Here is a 15978-nt window from a genome sequence, read left to right on the forward strand (position 1 = left end):
TTCGCAAGAAGCCTTTGACTCCTACTGAACTGCCACGGTAGGCCTACACAGCACAACCATTTCTTAGGCAGCACACACAAAAAGTGAAGAGCAGAGAAGAGCAGGCAGGGGCTCACTCAGGGTTGGAATGTCCATTCCATTGTGCAATGCAGCCTAGTTGTATTTACACCATCCCATCAGCTGTCTTAGAAATATAACTTTGCTCTGTTCTTCTCCTAGAATGCACTTGGTCGCCTATAGACTATGGATCATTTGATTGAGACCACACTAAATAGCCTATAGGCTATGGATCATTTGATTGAGACCACACTAAATAGCCTATAGGCAGCATTGGGCACACATTGATATATAGCCTAATAAGCAACTGATTATAAAACACTGAGAAATATAGAAATGCCATCAATTACAAATAACATGACCCTCCCTTGGACTAGATTTGAAAAGAACAAAACTCTTCCCTTGACTGAAATTGAAAAATCATGACCCTCCCCCATTTTCCTCCAGGTAACCATTCTGTAAATGTCAATCCATCCCTTACAGCAGACAGAGGTTTGGCTCAGGGAGATGCAGTGGTTCAAAGGTTCACTCTTCTCGTCATGGAGATTCAAAGTGGGAATGTCTTAGAAGTAGAACTCACAAAACATACAGTAATCCTAGAACAGTCATCACTAAACATACAGTAATCCTAGAACAGTCATCACTAAACATACAGTAATCATAGAACAGTCATCACTAAACATACAGTAATCATAGAACAGTCATCACTAAACATACAGTAATCATAGAACAGTCATCACTAAACATACAGTAATCATAGAACAGTCATCACTAAACATACAGTAATCATAGAACAGTCATCACTAAACATACAGTAATCATAGAACAGTCATCACTAAACATACAGTAATCCTAGAACAGTCATCACTAAACATACAGTAATCATAGAACAGTCATCACTAAACATACAGTAATTCTGTCACCTTGCTGACACTGAATGTAGACACTTTTAGTTTAGGTCTACTGGAAAGACTAAAGAAGCTGTGTGATGGTGCATAGATACAGTTGTATGTGGCCAGACTGCCATCCAGTGGTTATGTCTGGTAATTTATTGTGAATTCAGAGTCCTGAGGGATGAAAGTGAATATTGGCACAGATTCTACAATTTGTGTTCTTAGGGTCCCTAAAGTTGGCCATGCTCCCAAAACATGTCCACAGTGCTCCCTCATCCCTCCCTCACCCTCCCGAAATGCTCCCTCACCCTCCCGGAATGCTCTAGATCTTCAGAATCCAACAGAAATAATCAGATAGATTGGCCCCTGTCTCACATGGCAGCCTGGAGGAAATGCCTTACTAATGTATGTGTGTGTGTGTGCATGTGTGGGCGTGTGCGTGGGTGCGTAGCGTGCATGCATTTGTGTATAACACACGTGTATTATTTTGTGTGTTGGTACATCTTGTGCCCAATACCTTTCTTGTTGCCCTGTTCTCTCTCTCTCTCTCTCTTGGCACGTATCGAAGCTCCATGAACCCACCAACAGCACAATGGAGGTTATTCTCACAACTCAGCATCTTGGTGACAGAACATAGTAAAACAACAAGGAGCAGGCCTGAGACCAGAGAGACCACAATCCTAAAATTAGCATTGAAAACCACAGCAAGCGGATTAACATCACAGCACAGCACATTGTTCACATGTACTCTTTCAAATCCTTCACCATGCACATAGGAAAAAAAACAAATTGCTCTTGAAAGTGGAATATTTTTGTTCTATTATTAAAAACATTGTTGAGGCTAAAACAGCAATAAGGAAAGCTGCTCATTGAAGTACTTTTGTGTGTATGTATCAGTGTGTGTTTGTGTGCGTATTTGAGAGAAAGCTAGAGTGTGCAACTGAGTCAGTATAAGATCTTTAGCAGCTGCTCCATAGAGTATTTTGTTTTAGCATTAGACCAAGGGCTCAGAGAGGGCAAACCACAGCTTTGAAAGACTTTCTATCTATTGAATGTGACATGGTGTGTTACACATTCCCCCAGTGAGGCCACAGTTACTCCATCGCTCAGATCCACACATACTCCCTACGACAAACATCAGACTCCCAGATGTACCTCTTCCCCTCTCTCGCCCTCCCTACCTCTATCTGTGGGGTGGAGCTGTTATGCGTTGAGTTAGGGCCAGTCGGCCGTAGGATTGGCACCGTTTTTTAATTGCCGGTTTCCGTGAGAGTATCAAATCAGGCTTCGATGTAAAAAGTCTCCAAGGTCCAGTAACACTGGGAAACACCTGCACAAACTGCATTCTACCCAGAGCTGCTCCGTAATGGATGGCTGCTATAGTCATTAAACAAATCACCCAGATGTTTTTTTATAAGTTACATTCCAGAGTCCAGGCAGACAGGGCTCCCTGGTCTGAAGCACATAGGCCAGAGCTCCGTAGATGGCTCTGGTTCTGTACCTGGCTAGTTCCTGACTGTTGATGTAGACTCTGCAGCTCAGACCACCTGTGAAGAGAACCGGATTGTTCATTGAAGTTAAATATTTTTGCTCCCTTTTAATTTTTTTTTATGTTTAAAAAATATATGTATATTTCACCTATATTTAACCAGGTAGGCTAGTTGAGAACAAGTTCTCATTTACAACTGTGACCTGGCCAAGATAAAGCAAAGCAGTGCGACACAAACAACACAGAGTTACACATGGAATAAACAAGCGTACAGTCAATAGCACAATAGAAAAAAAGAAAGTCTATATACAGTGTGTGCAAATGGCGTGAGGAGGTAAGGCAATAAATAGGCCATAGTAGCGAAGTAATTACAATTTAGCAAATTAACACTGGAGTGATAGATGTGCAGATGATGATGTGCAAGTAGAAATACTGTTGTGCAAAAGAGCAGAAAAGTAAATAAAAACAATATGGGGATGAGGAAGGTAGATTGGATGGGCTATTTACAGATGGACTATGTACAGCTGCAGCAATCGGTTAGCTGCTCGGATAGCTGATGTTTAAAGTAAGTGAGGGAAATATAAGTCTCCAGCTTCAGCGATTTTTGCAATTCGTTCCAGTCATTGGCAGCAGAGAACTGGAAGGAAAGGCAGCCAAAGGAGTTTTTGGCTTTGGGGATGACCAGTGAGATATACCTGCTGGAGCGCGTGCTACCGGTGGGTGTTGTTATCGTGACCAGTGAGATGAGATAAGGCGGAGCTTTACCTAGCATAGACTTATAGATGACCTGGAGCCAGTGGGTCTGGCGACGAATAGGTAGCGAGGGTCAACCGACTAGAGCATACAGGTTGCAGTGGTGGGTGGTATATGAGGCTTTGGTGACAAAACGGATGGCACTGTGATAGACTGCATCCAGTTGCTGAGTTGAGTCTTGGAGGCTATTTTGTAAATGACATCGCCGAAGTCGAGGATCGGTAGGATAGTCAGTTTTACGAGGGTATGTTTGGCGGCGTGAGTGAAGGAGGCTTTGTTGCGAAATAGGAAGCTGATTCTAGATTTTATTTTGGATTGGAGATGTTTAATATGAGTCTGGAAGGAGAGTTTACAGTCTAACAAGACACCTAGGTATTTGTAGTTGTCCACATATTCTAAGTCAGAACCGTCCAGAATAGTAATGCTAGTCGGGTGGGCGGGTGCGGGCAGCGAACGGTTGAAAAGCATGCATTTGGTTTTACTAGCGTTTAAGAGCAGTTGGAGGCCACGGAAAGAGTGTTGTATGGCATTGAAACTCGTTTGGAGGTTAGTTAACACAGTGTTCAAGGAAGGGTCAGATGTATACAGAATGGTGTTATCTGCTTGGAGGTGAATCAGGGAATCACCCGCAGCAAGAGCGACATCGTTGATATATACAGAGAAGAGAGTTGGCCCGAGAATTGAACCCTGTGGTACCCCCAGAGACTGCCAGAGGTCCGGACAACAGGCCCTCCGATTTGACACACTGAACTCTGTCTGAGAAGTAGTTGGTGAATCAGGCGAGGCAGTCATTTGAGAAACCAAGGCTGTTGAGTCTGCCGATAAGAATGTGGTGATTGACAGAGTCAAAAGCCTTGGCCAGGTCGATGAAGACAGCTGCACAGTACTGTCTTTTATCGATGGTGGTTATGATATCGTTTAGTACCTTGAGCGTGGCTGAGGTGCAGCCATTGACCAGCTCGGAAACCGGATTGCACAGCGGAGAAGGTACGGTGGGATTCGAAATGGTCAGTGATCCGTTTATTAACTTGGCTTTTGAAGACTTTAGAAAGGCAGGGCAGGATGAATATAGGTCTATAACAGTTTGGGTCTAGAGTGTCTCCCCCTTTGAAGAGGGGGATGACCATGGCAGCTTTCCAATCTTTAGGGATCTCGGATGATACGAAAGAGAGGTTGAACAGACTGGTAATAGGGGTTGCAACAATGGCAGCGGATAATTTTAGATTGAGAGGGTCCAGGTTGTCAAGCCCAGCTGATTTGTATTAGTCCAGGTTTTGCAGCTCTCTCAGAACATCTGCTATCTGGATTTGGGTGAAGGAGAAGCTGGGGAGGCTTGGGCAAGTAGCTGCGGGGGATGCGGAGTTGTTGGCCGAGTTTGGGGTAGCTTGTTCATTTAGTTTGACGTTTACAACATACACCTAGATTTTTTGTTAATCAGAAAAACAGAACACTTTTTCCATTTCCATTTGGAACTGGCACGACACTACTATGATAAACTATTTGAACCGAGCTGATTCTGCACTCCTTCAGAGAGAAATGATCATGACAGCCTTCACGGCTTTAACGACGTGTAGTCGTTAGTCTGTGAAAAACATGAACCAATTCACCTCACTCCTTGGGCCCCTCATGTGTCGATGTGCTTTTAAGAACATTTAAGAGGAACATTTTTATTCAAATGATTATATGACTGTTTGAACAGGCTAGTAGAGCCACAATGCTCTCTGTATTCTGAGCCCTGAAAGTCAGACAAGTTTGTCATTTCAAAGACTTGGTTACTGAGAGCTTTGATTGGCACTCTGGTGGCACTAACCAGTCACCCATCCTAGTTGATAACATCATCTTATGAAACCTGAGCTCCAGCGGGCCAAACATTGATCTTATGCCTCCATGTTTTAAAAGACAGGCTTTTCTTTTGATCAAACGTATTGAGGCTACACAACTCAGTCACTTTCATTGGTCATCGTTGCTTGTGAAATTCCAGATGTGCTACAACAGAACAGGGGAAGGAAAGAAACATTGACAAATCTCTGCAGAGGGAGATGCAGAGGCCAAAACTATGAATAAAGCCTAGTTGATGTGAGGTAGGTTGATCTTCAGAGAGAAGAGTGGAAGGAAGTGTTTGGCCATGGAATCGCTGGCAGTGGTCCAGCCAGTCTCTGGAGCGGAGCTACGGAAGTGATGTTGTGTCACGGTTGTTCGAACTGCCCTCTTCAGGGTCCGGAAGTCTGGCCGGCCGTTAATCAAGCTAACAACCTCACACTGACCTCACAGACTCAGATTTCACCACTGGCCAACTGGGAAATAGAGAGATACACTACATCCACTCCCACACACTTTATACTCCAACAAACTGTACTATGTTTGAATAAAGGTACACACATATACTGCACATGCGCTATATCTTTCTAACATACATTCTCATAACTATCCCTCTCTGCCTGCCCTGGTCCCTAGTGTCATAAACAGGTCCCTCCTGTGCAGTGGTCACTGTGTCCTGCTCTGGTCCAGATGTGTTTTTATGGCCCTCCAGGACCACACAGACCCAGAGTCTTGCTGAGCGTCCAGGGGTTTCCTGACTGACTCCGCCAGTGAGGCATTACTCCATCAGAGTACAGAGTAAACCTGCCACACCCTGCCTCTCATCACCACAGCTATGGATCACTGCCAGTCTGTTTCACATGGACCAATATCCACAACCCTATCAACAGTTTAATAAAGTTTGTCTGTGAGAAAGTATAACGTAATACAACTTTGGATATAATGCAACGTGTAATCATCTCTAGAGTCAGCATATTACAAGTTCCCATGTTCAGAAAGTGTTGTTGATTGGGAATTGGGAACTGTTCTTGACAGTCGAAACACACAAAACACCTTGCTTTTGTTCAGTCTTGCGAGTCTAGTCTGAAACTTTTCCTCTAGATCTTTTTGGTTTTAAGCTTAATTTCTTGCATTTCTTTCTCATGCCCTTTCCTTGCCTCTGCCTTCCACCTCCCTCACTCCTCCCTCCCTCTCTTTTTTCTTCCATTTTCATATTCTCTTTGATTTATGCACTGTGGTCCGGTCACCCGTAACGTGTCATCATGTGCAGTGATATACGACCCTATTAATGTTCCCTTATTCATCTGGCAGGCTGCAGAGCCTGGAGCTGGGGGCCAGAGGCCAGGGTGGGTACTCACTCAGACCTTCACTTGTAGGAGAGAGAGAACCTCAGGGCTGGCCAGAACTGAATACAACCCACTGAAAAGGGAACAGGCGAATGAGAGGAAGCATCATACGCTCCATCGATGTTGAAACAGAGCTCTGAGACTGAACTGGCCCAATTTGGACTCATCTCTGGATCTACCCAGGAGGAGGTCCAACTATAACAGAGTTCCTCCAACTAGTGCTGTGAATGAATGTCTCACTTCTCTCTACAGCTGCTCATCCATGTTTTCCCCCTTGTTCAACAAGACACAGTAGTCCCATCTTGTTTATTCCTGACCATGTAGTGTTTACCGTTAATGAAGTCTCCACTAACGCAGGAATATTGCCTTTAAATTTCAATCAACCTGTAACGCTGAACCTACGCGACAAGGATTGAATGATGCCCTAAGTCTTTAAATTCAGGAAGCATTTCAGAAGTGTCAATTAGTCTGTGATTTGAGGGACTATAAAAAAATGTAGATCTCTGGGACACTTTGATGGTTTTTAATGCAGATGACAGAAGCAGGCCTGAATGGTTTTGTCACATGTAGAGCCACAAGAGGGCAGGAAGAGGGGGAACTACCTGACCCCAAAGGTTCAGCCTGGGCCCAGGAAAAACACACCTGTAACTAGAGCAATAGATCAAATGTGACCTGTGACCAGGGAGATAAATCCCAGGTGACCAAACAGGAGTAACAGATGGGTTCTGTTTTGTTCTGCCTCCCCTTCCTTCCTCAGGCAGCTTCTCCGCAGATCTCTCTCTCTTAGAAAGCAAAATGACTCATACGGTTCCAGTTTATTTATATATATATATATATATATCCACCAAATTAAAATGTAAATAGCAAAGAATAAAATTTCCCACTTTTTCTAAGCTTCTAGATTTACCAGCACAGGTGTCAGCTCCTCTGTTCCAGTCAGCCATAAAGAATTTCAGAAAAGTCAATCTGCACCGTGATAGGAGTTATTAAACATTCTACTAGACAAGTCCCAGGTATGGAACACGATGAGGTGGAGGATGAGGTGAGGTGGAGACAGGAAACACCAGAGAGAGAGAGAAAAAGAGAGAAGGAATGTACAGTGGCAAGAAAAATTATGTGAACCCTTAACCCCCATAAATTGGTCATACAATTTGATCTGATCTTCATCTAGGTCACTACAATAGACAAACACAGTCTGCTTAAACTAATAACACACAATTATATGTTTTCATGTCTTTATTAGACACACCGTGTAAACATTCACAGTGCAGGGTGGGAAAAGTATGTGAACCCTTGGATTTAATAACTGGTTGACCCTCCTTTGGCAGCAATAATGTCAACCAAATGTTTTCTGTAGTTGGGGATCAGACCTGCACAACAGTCAGGAGGAATTTTGGAAAACTTTACAAAACTGTTTCAGTTCAGCAATATTCTTGGGATGTCTGGTGTGAACTGCTCTTGAGGTAATGCCACAGCATCTCAATCAGGTTGAGGTCAGGACTCTGACTGGGACACTCCAGAAGGCATATTTTCTTCTGTTGAAGCCATTCTGTTGTTGATTTACTTCTGTGTTTTGGCTCGTTGTCCTGTTGCATCACCCAACTCCTGTTGAGCTTCAATTGGCGGACAGATAGCCTAACATTCTCCTGCAAAATGTCTTGATAAACTTGGTAATTCATTTTTCCTTCAATGATAGCAAGCTGCCCAGGCTCTGAGGCAACATAGCAGCCCCAAACCATGATGCTCCCTCCACCATACTTTACAGTGGGGATGAGGTTTTGATGTTGGTGTTCTGTGCCTTTTTCTCTCCACACATAATGTTGTGTGTTCCTTCCAAACAACTCAACTGTAGTTTCATCTGTCCACAGAATATTTTGCCAGTAGCGCTGTGGAACATCCAGCTGCACTTTTGCAAACTTCAGACGTGCAGCAATGTTTTCTTAACCAACATCTCGTATCTCGTTTCATTGATTGGACTCTAGGTTAGCGGACTCCTGGCTCCAATTAGCTTTTGGAGAAGTCATTAGCCTTGGAGTTCAAATACTTTCCCCAACCTACACTGTGAATGTTTAAATGATGTATTCAATATAGACAAGACAAATACAATAATTTGTGCGTTATTAGTTTATGCACACTATGTTTGTCTATTGTTGACTTAGATGAAGATCAGATCAAATTTGATGACCAATTTATGAAGAAATGTAGGTAATTCCAAGAGACCCCCTCTCTCACACATCTGTCCCCTCAGGGCTGCTGAGCTCTGTGCTTAACCCTTCCATGACCACAGCACACCTGTGTAAACATTCCCCCAGCTCAGAGGAGAGCTCTCAGCTCTCACTAGTGTGGTGGACCAGCAGCACAGCCTCTGTAGACCCAGTCCCATCTACGCCATGGTAACAGCTGATTGGACCAGGCCAGCTAGGTCAGAAAGGACACGCTCAGTGTGGGAATGCGGTGAGTTAAAAAGGCTGTAGTTTCCATGACATCCTGGAGGGAGGGACGGAGGGTTTCTGCACGTTCCAGAACACACAGGGTTTTTCCATACATACAGAATTACCCTGGTCTCCAGGATTCATCAGTTCACTAACACATGGGTTAAATGAGGATATCTCAGTTCATGTGAGGAGACTTTTCAAACTGCCTGATTGCTCCTGACATAACACCTGACATAATATTTCAGGAGTGTTTGTTTATGCCTAACTGTTTCACTGTCATGTCAAACCCATGTCACACAATCTACACACATCCATCTGTATTAGACACTGATGCTTTGTTTCTAGTTGCTCTCATGTCAATCATTTGGGTCTGAAGTGAACATACTGCACCCTGGAGACTTTTTTGATTGTTTTGTGAAGACAGCAGCAGTTACACTCTAACAACAATAAAGTGAATCCACATCCTCTGAACTATGTGCCCAATCACTGCAGCCACAACACCACTGTCTAATCTCCAAACAACATCTACTCCCACTGAAAGGGAGGCAATTCTAATCAACAAACAACAATTACAACCCAGGAACATAGAACTCTTAGAATCTAATCAACAAACAAGGACAACATCTCATTAACTTACAGGCAGCTCATTGCCAAACAAGCACTGTGACCAGCGAGCTGCTATCATCAACAGTGCTGTTAAATCAACAAACAGGCCCTGGAGGGTGGAAGTAGACCTAATGCCTGTTTCAGCTTGGTGTCTGCTCTGTGAAGCAGGGGTCCAATTGTGTGCACTGGAGAGCATTTAAACAGCCAATTGTGTCATGTGTTTGGCTTGTGAGGGGAGCAGGGCAGGACTGGGCAAGGCATGAGGAGAGGGAACGCTAATTAGACTGTGGTAATTAGGGACTGTGAATGCCGAATCATCACGAGGCTGGCATCACCACTGAGATTGTGCTTAGTAAGTGCATTCATATGTACACACTAAGAAAGACACATACATACACCCGCATACACATGTGCGCTGCAAGTACACACTCTTCAGCATGGTTGGAGACTCTTATCCTCAATAATTGCTCTCGTCTTTTCCTTCTCCCCGTTCCTCTCTCCATGGCTCTGTGTGTCTTGACGGAGAGTCATAGTTTAGGCCCTACTTTAATTACAGACATACAAACTTAGTCTTGCTCAAAGTTCCTGATGTGCAGTGACTTTGAGAGTCCAAGGACAGGCCCAAATTTATTTTTTTATTTTTAACAATTCAGAAACCTACAGTATTTTTGGCTCTAGAGAAAACCTTGTTCCTTCTGGAGCCACTCTTTTCCTCTGCAGTCTAGCCTCTACAGTAGAACAACAGTGCCCTCTAATGTCTTACTTGCAGTACTACCGGAACTCTCAGCTTTTAACATCAGTGCAGACCCACTGAGATCAATATCCAGATAAAACTCTAACCCTTTGGAATGGTGGAGCATACCTTCAATTGACAACTAACTCACCCATAGGGAACAGGAGCGTGTTTTCTTTCATGCACTATGGGGGGCACTGGTACTGTAAAGGGTGATGGAAGGGTAATTTGCTATAGTCGGGAGAGAGAAGAACATTGCGGTCCAAAAGGTTCCCTGCAGTAAGAATAACTTCGACCAGGGTTCTTTGAGAACACAAAGTACAGCATGAGTAAAATAGAGTAGGGCTTTCATGCTGAAAATAAAAGGTCTGCTGCTTATGAATTCATAGCACGGTCTGCATGCATTATACCAAACAGTGCTTTCTAATTTTCCTGTCAGCTTGAGTCCTGAGCCATTCTGTAATTACATTGCTGTAGTCTCTGTACTGTACGTATAGCCAAGGCCAAGGCTGGGGGAGGTTATGTGATACCCTGGCAACGGCAGTTTTATTGTTATTTGTCCTCATGGTCAGTGAATCAGTCTTTCTAAACATCTCAGTAACTTGTTTGGTATGTTCCCTGTTGGCCTGTCTCTGCTTGGTCTCCAGACTCCGGCAAGGACATGGAACAACATTGAACAAACCAAAACCACATTGTTAATGGGATTATTTGCCACACAGGATGTCCTACTCCCATCTCCAAATGGACCTGTCCATAGCCTACTTTATAGTTAACATATAGTACATACTTTATAGTAAAATAATTTTGTATTCTGTACTCAGTGACAAATGCAAAGATATTTAAGCTCAAATATTTTTTGTTTACCACTAAATTTAGCACACACACAACACTCACACACTGTTTGGGGCTAAATTAAATACTATACTGCACAATGATTCCAGCTGCCAAAGACACGTTTCAAAATAGTTTGTTGGTTGGAAAGGGGGTACCAAGACAAGTCACCCATGGGCATACACTACCCGTAGGAATACTTTGTCTAAGAACACTAGTTAGAACTGGGCGGACCACCCACTGTATTTTTAATAATGTGTTTAGCAAATAAACCATGAGTGTTTGATGGTAATTAATTGTCTTTTTTTTCATTTTCACTATTATACTTTGTATGAGTTGTTACGGGTCTCGTTACCATCCCCCCCCCTAGACTGTCGGGCCAAAGGGATTCGTAACAAGGACAAAGTCCACCTCCGGAGAGAAGGAAATCCGTGGGTTCACATTCATGGCGTTGATCATGTCCTGGGAGTGGGAACAACATTACAATACACTCAGACACACACCTCCTAGTAACAAACACTCAATGAACTACAGTGCATGAGACTCTATAAATTGGAATGTAAAGGTGACTGGAATCCACAAGTTTTTGTAATATGTCAGACATATCAGTAAGAGAAGTGTAGCCCATACATTAACAATGGCCTGCACGTCGTAGAGGTCCAGGTTCCTGACGATGTAGTCCACCACTGACTCATCCAGGATCTCTGGCCCCAGCTGGGAGGGAGACATGGTCTTCCTCACACGCAGCTTGAACTGGCCAGCTTGGCTGCCTGGAAGGCCTTCTGATAAACACACACACACACAAGATTAGAGATACTGTATGGAATAGGAGATTTACAGAGAAACCAACCTCCGGTCTGACATATAAAATTCACAGGTTGTACTGTCTGCAGCATTATTCCATATGTACAGGATGTCCAGATTTCATACCACAGTGCCGATGAAGATGATTATCTGGACCATCTTAAGGTCGTCTATGTAGCGTCTCAGCTCCACAGCATACAGGTCACTGAATCGGGACACGAGCCGTGCGTGACGAGTTGTTGAGCTGGGCCCGGGTGGGAGACTCACTCCTCAGGGGGCTGGAGTGGTGGCTATGTCTGGGCAGGGGGCTGGTGGAACGACTCCTCACCAACCTGACAGAGATAAAGGGATAGTGAAGGGAATATTGGAGAGGAACGTGTTCAAAATACTGTATCATTCAAAAGAGGAAAGAGGCAAGTAAAAAATATATAGAATTTTCAGCACATTTTGGGCCATCTTGTGGGAGGAGGAGATAAATGGATATGAGATTTACTGTGTATATGCGTGTCCTGCTCACCTCTCTTGCAGCATGCTCTTCTCTGCTGTGAGGAAAGACACCTCATCCCTCAGCAGACACCCCTGACTCTCAGTCATCCAGAACATTCAGCTTCCTCATAGGTCTCCACCTGGTCACGGGCCACACGCAATCTGACACACACAATAATAACCTCAGAACATACACATCAATAAGCCAAAGAGAACAAATAATACATGAAAATTGTACTGAACTGTATTTTTTCCCCATTCCTTTACTTAGATTTGTGTGTATTAGGTAGTTGTTGAATTGTTAGATTACATGTTAGACATTGCTGCACTGTCGGAACTAGAAGCACAAGCATTTCGCTACACTCACAAAAACACCTGCTAACCATGTGTATGTGACCAATAACATTTGATTTATTACAGTATATAACAGTATCACTCACTCTGCTTTCAGCTGTAGTATCTCATCCTCTGTGGCCAGCAGAGTTGTGGCTGACATGTTTTTGGTGTCCAGTTGCAGATGAGGATCCGCCAGTCTGTAAACCCATTTAATATACCAGTAAGTGAATACAACTTAGACCAGAAAGTTAGTCATACATTACCTGGTGTAGACTCATGTGATCGGATTTAAATGAGTAGGTTCATTGTATGGATTAATACCAAATATTGTTTGTTTAGTGCAGACTTACTCCTGTTTGCGAGACTCCAGCTGCAGGCGAGTGGAGCACAGCTGAGTATCCATCCTCTGCATGTCGTTCTCATGGGTGGCAGACAGCACCCTGATCTTCCACTCCTTCTTCACAGACTCCTGCATGACAACACACAGCATTTAGCCTTGACTATCACTGTCTTAATCACAATGTGACAGAACAGAATATAATATAACAAATAACTTAATATAAATAATTTGTACTTAACAAATCATTTAATCTCTGTACAACCATAACAGAACACAGCTGATTTCACCTGAATGAGGTTGAGGCTGGTGTTGTTGGTGACAGAGGAGGTTGCCATGGGGAAGCAAATCCCCAGCCATGGCAACAGATGTGATTTGAGCACGTCCACTCCTGCATAGTGACCACCTAACTCAAAAGAAAAAGAGGCATTATTAGACAATTGTTTGGCTAAGGCAAAAGAGAGGAGAGTTTTGAGAAGAAGCTTAGACACATACCCTCTCTAGCAGTGAGGTTGAGGATGGTGAATAGTTGTCCCTGTATCTTGGAGGTGAGCTCCACCGAATCACAGCACCTGTTCAGATTCTTGTCACAGGAGATGACCTAGGAAGGTGGCAAACAGGGTTGAGAATAACAAACCAACACTAACTGGACATACAATTTAAAGCTAATCCTTAACTGAAACAATAACAAAGCGGTCGCCCCGCCTCTTTTGGTAAAAAGCTGAGGGATGGGCCTGCAGAAATGTAACCACTCTCATTCATAGACAGAGATATGGATGTAAGGACTGACCATCCATTATATCATAATAGTTTTAACCATGTTTACAAACATTGGAGTAAAACAAGCTTATATTTGGGTTTCTGATGGGGTGTGTCTGACAGTTGAACTAAGTACATGAGGCGTTTATATTGTTCATGAATCAGTGGGGTATAGATGATTCATTTATAAGTCCAAAAATAGATGTAGCAACTAAGGATTCTATCTTTTAATGTAATCTCAGTTGTGGGGTCAATTTAGGAGACTTTAGTGATTATCTTTATTAATCATATTGAATCCAGGATATGTGCATATAAAATGACTTATCTGTCACTTCCAGTGAGTCAAATGCACTAGTTGGTCTCTGAAGTATGTGATAATGCATTGGTCCAATCAGGACATGCCTTTCAGGTTCCTACCAAAATGCTTGCGGGGCATGCTCGAGACCCTTGCATTCAAAGTCACAAGGAATGGTTTCACGGTTGCCATGACGACTGGCGTCGATAGTAACCAAACTCCTAAATCAATGTCATCAAAGAAGTGAATCCCTTTACTGTTACATTGTTTCAATTAATTGCGATACAGTGTAACAAACATGCGAACGTCAAATTATTCTAATATATTTGACTACATCTAGTCAAGTGTGGCATAATCAAGTAGGCTAATCAACTTATTTTAGAGACATGTTTGGATTTTTTTATTTAACTAGGCAAGTCAGTTAAGAACAAATTCTTATTTACAATGAAGGCCTACCAAAAGGCCACCTGCGGGGACGGGTTTGGGATTAAAAATAAATTAATAAAAATACTGGACAAAACACACATCTGACAACACAACACTACATAAGACAACATCAACACATGATAACATAGCATGGTAGAAACATAAAAAGAGACCAATGACAACAACAGCATGGTAGCAACACAACATGGCAGCAGCACAAAACAGGGTACAAACATTATTGGGCAAAGACAACAGCACATAAGGGCAAGAAGATAGAGACAACAATACACCACGTAAAGCAGCCAAACTGGATAGACATTTTTATTTTATTTATTTATTACCCCCTTTTTCTCCCCAATTTCGTGGTATCCAATTGTTAGTAGTTACTATCTTGTCTCATCGCTACAACTCCCGTACGGGCTCGGGAGAAACGAAGGTCGAAAGCCATGCGTCCTCAGAAACACAACCCCAACACAGCACGCATCCAACCCGGAAGCCAGCCGCACCAATGTGTCGGAGGAAACACCGTGCACCTGGCGACCTTGGTTAGCGTGCACTGCGCCCGGCCCGCCACAGGAGTCGCTGGTGCGCGATGAGACAAGGATATCCCTAGGATAGACATTTTAAGGACGAAACAAATGATCAAGGGAAGAAAACATTTGATTGAACACAAGTGATTCATTCAATCGGTTATGGAATTCCACACCAATATCATATTTCTTACAGACTACTATTATTTAGACAACTATTCATTTACATATAAATACCAATTGTAGCCTTATAAAGGCCTAGTTGGTTCCTTTTCAGCCAACATATTTAGGGTAGAAATAAATTATTTATGACTTACGTGGTAGTTGCATAACGCTGAAGGAAGATGTGTTCACCAGCCTCCTTAGCGAGTCGGCCATGTCTGCTCCACTCCCTAAAATCCTGAAAGGTTTAACGCTCCTGGACAACAGTGGGATTTAATATTGGGCGAGAGCTCCGGTGACAGGCGCGGGCTCCATTTTTATACCAGCTGTAAAAATTCTTCCCCTTGACGTTTTGTCCACCTTCGTTACAACGGGTGCCAAGCGCCACCTCAGTTGTGGCAATGCTTTTTTACTCAGAATACAGAGTGAGAATGTTTGTTAAAGCTTGCGTTATTTTCAGTGATAGTCTGGTTATTCCCGAGAAAGAGGTGGATAGGAAAGCCTACATACAGAGGTGCTTCTACAGTTAGCTTCTTTATGATACAGGTGTAGTCGGCTGTCTGTGATGTAAACGAGACCATTGTAATGTCATACTGTCACAAACACGTGGGTGCTGTGTCAAGCACAGGAAAAAACAGTGGAGCATAGACACATTTCCCTAATGAATTTTAGGACAATAAATTACACGTATATTTTTGTCCACATAGGTAATAGTCTAAAGAAAATCAAACTAATGAAGTGGCCATTATAATTTTCTAACGTTAATATTATTAAACTTCAACAAGCATAACATGCTCTGTGTAATTGATGGACAAATGGTCTGGACTCTAGTCTATTTGGAAGCCCCGCCTGCAAGTTATCTATGGAAAAAATATGAATGGA

The 15978-nt window shown here is 43.0% G+C and overlaps 1 pseudogene; it reads right to left on the bottom strand.

The window, feature by feature from the left end:
- Positions 1 to 2504: 2504 nt before the first annotated feature.
- Positions 2505 to 15312, bottom strand: LOC129811153 (mitochondria-eating protein-like; annotated as a pseudogene).
- Between the last annotated feature and the right edge of the window lie 666 nt (positions 15313 to 15978).

The sequence above is a fragment of the Salvelinus fontinalis genome, chromosome 14 (genome assembly GCF_029448725.1).
Source record: "Salvelinus fontinalis isolate EN_2023a chromosome 14, ASM2944872v1, whole genome shotgun sequence".
Classification (NCBI taxonomy): Eukaryota; Metazoa; Chordata; class Actinopteri; order Salmoniformes; family Salmonidae; genus Salvelinus; species Salvelinus fontinalis.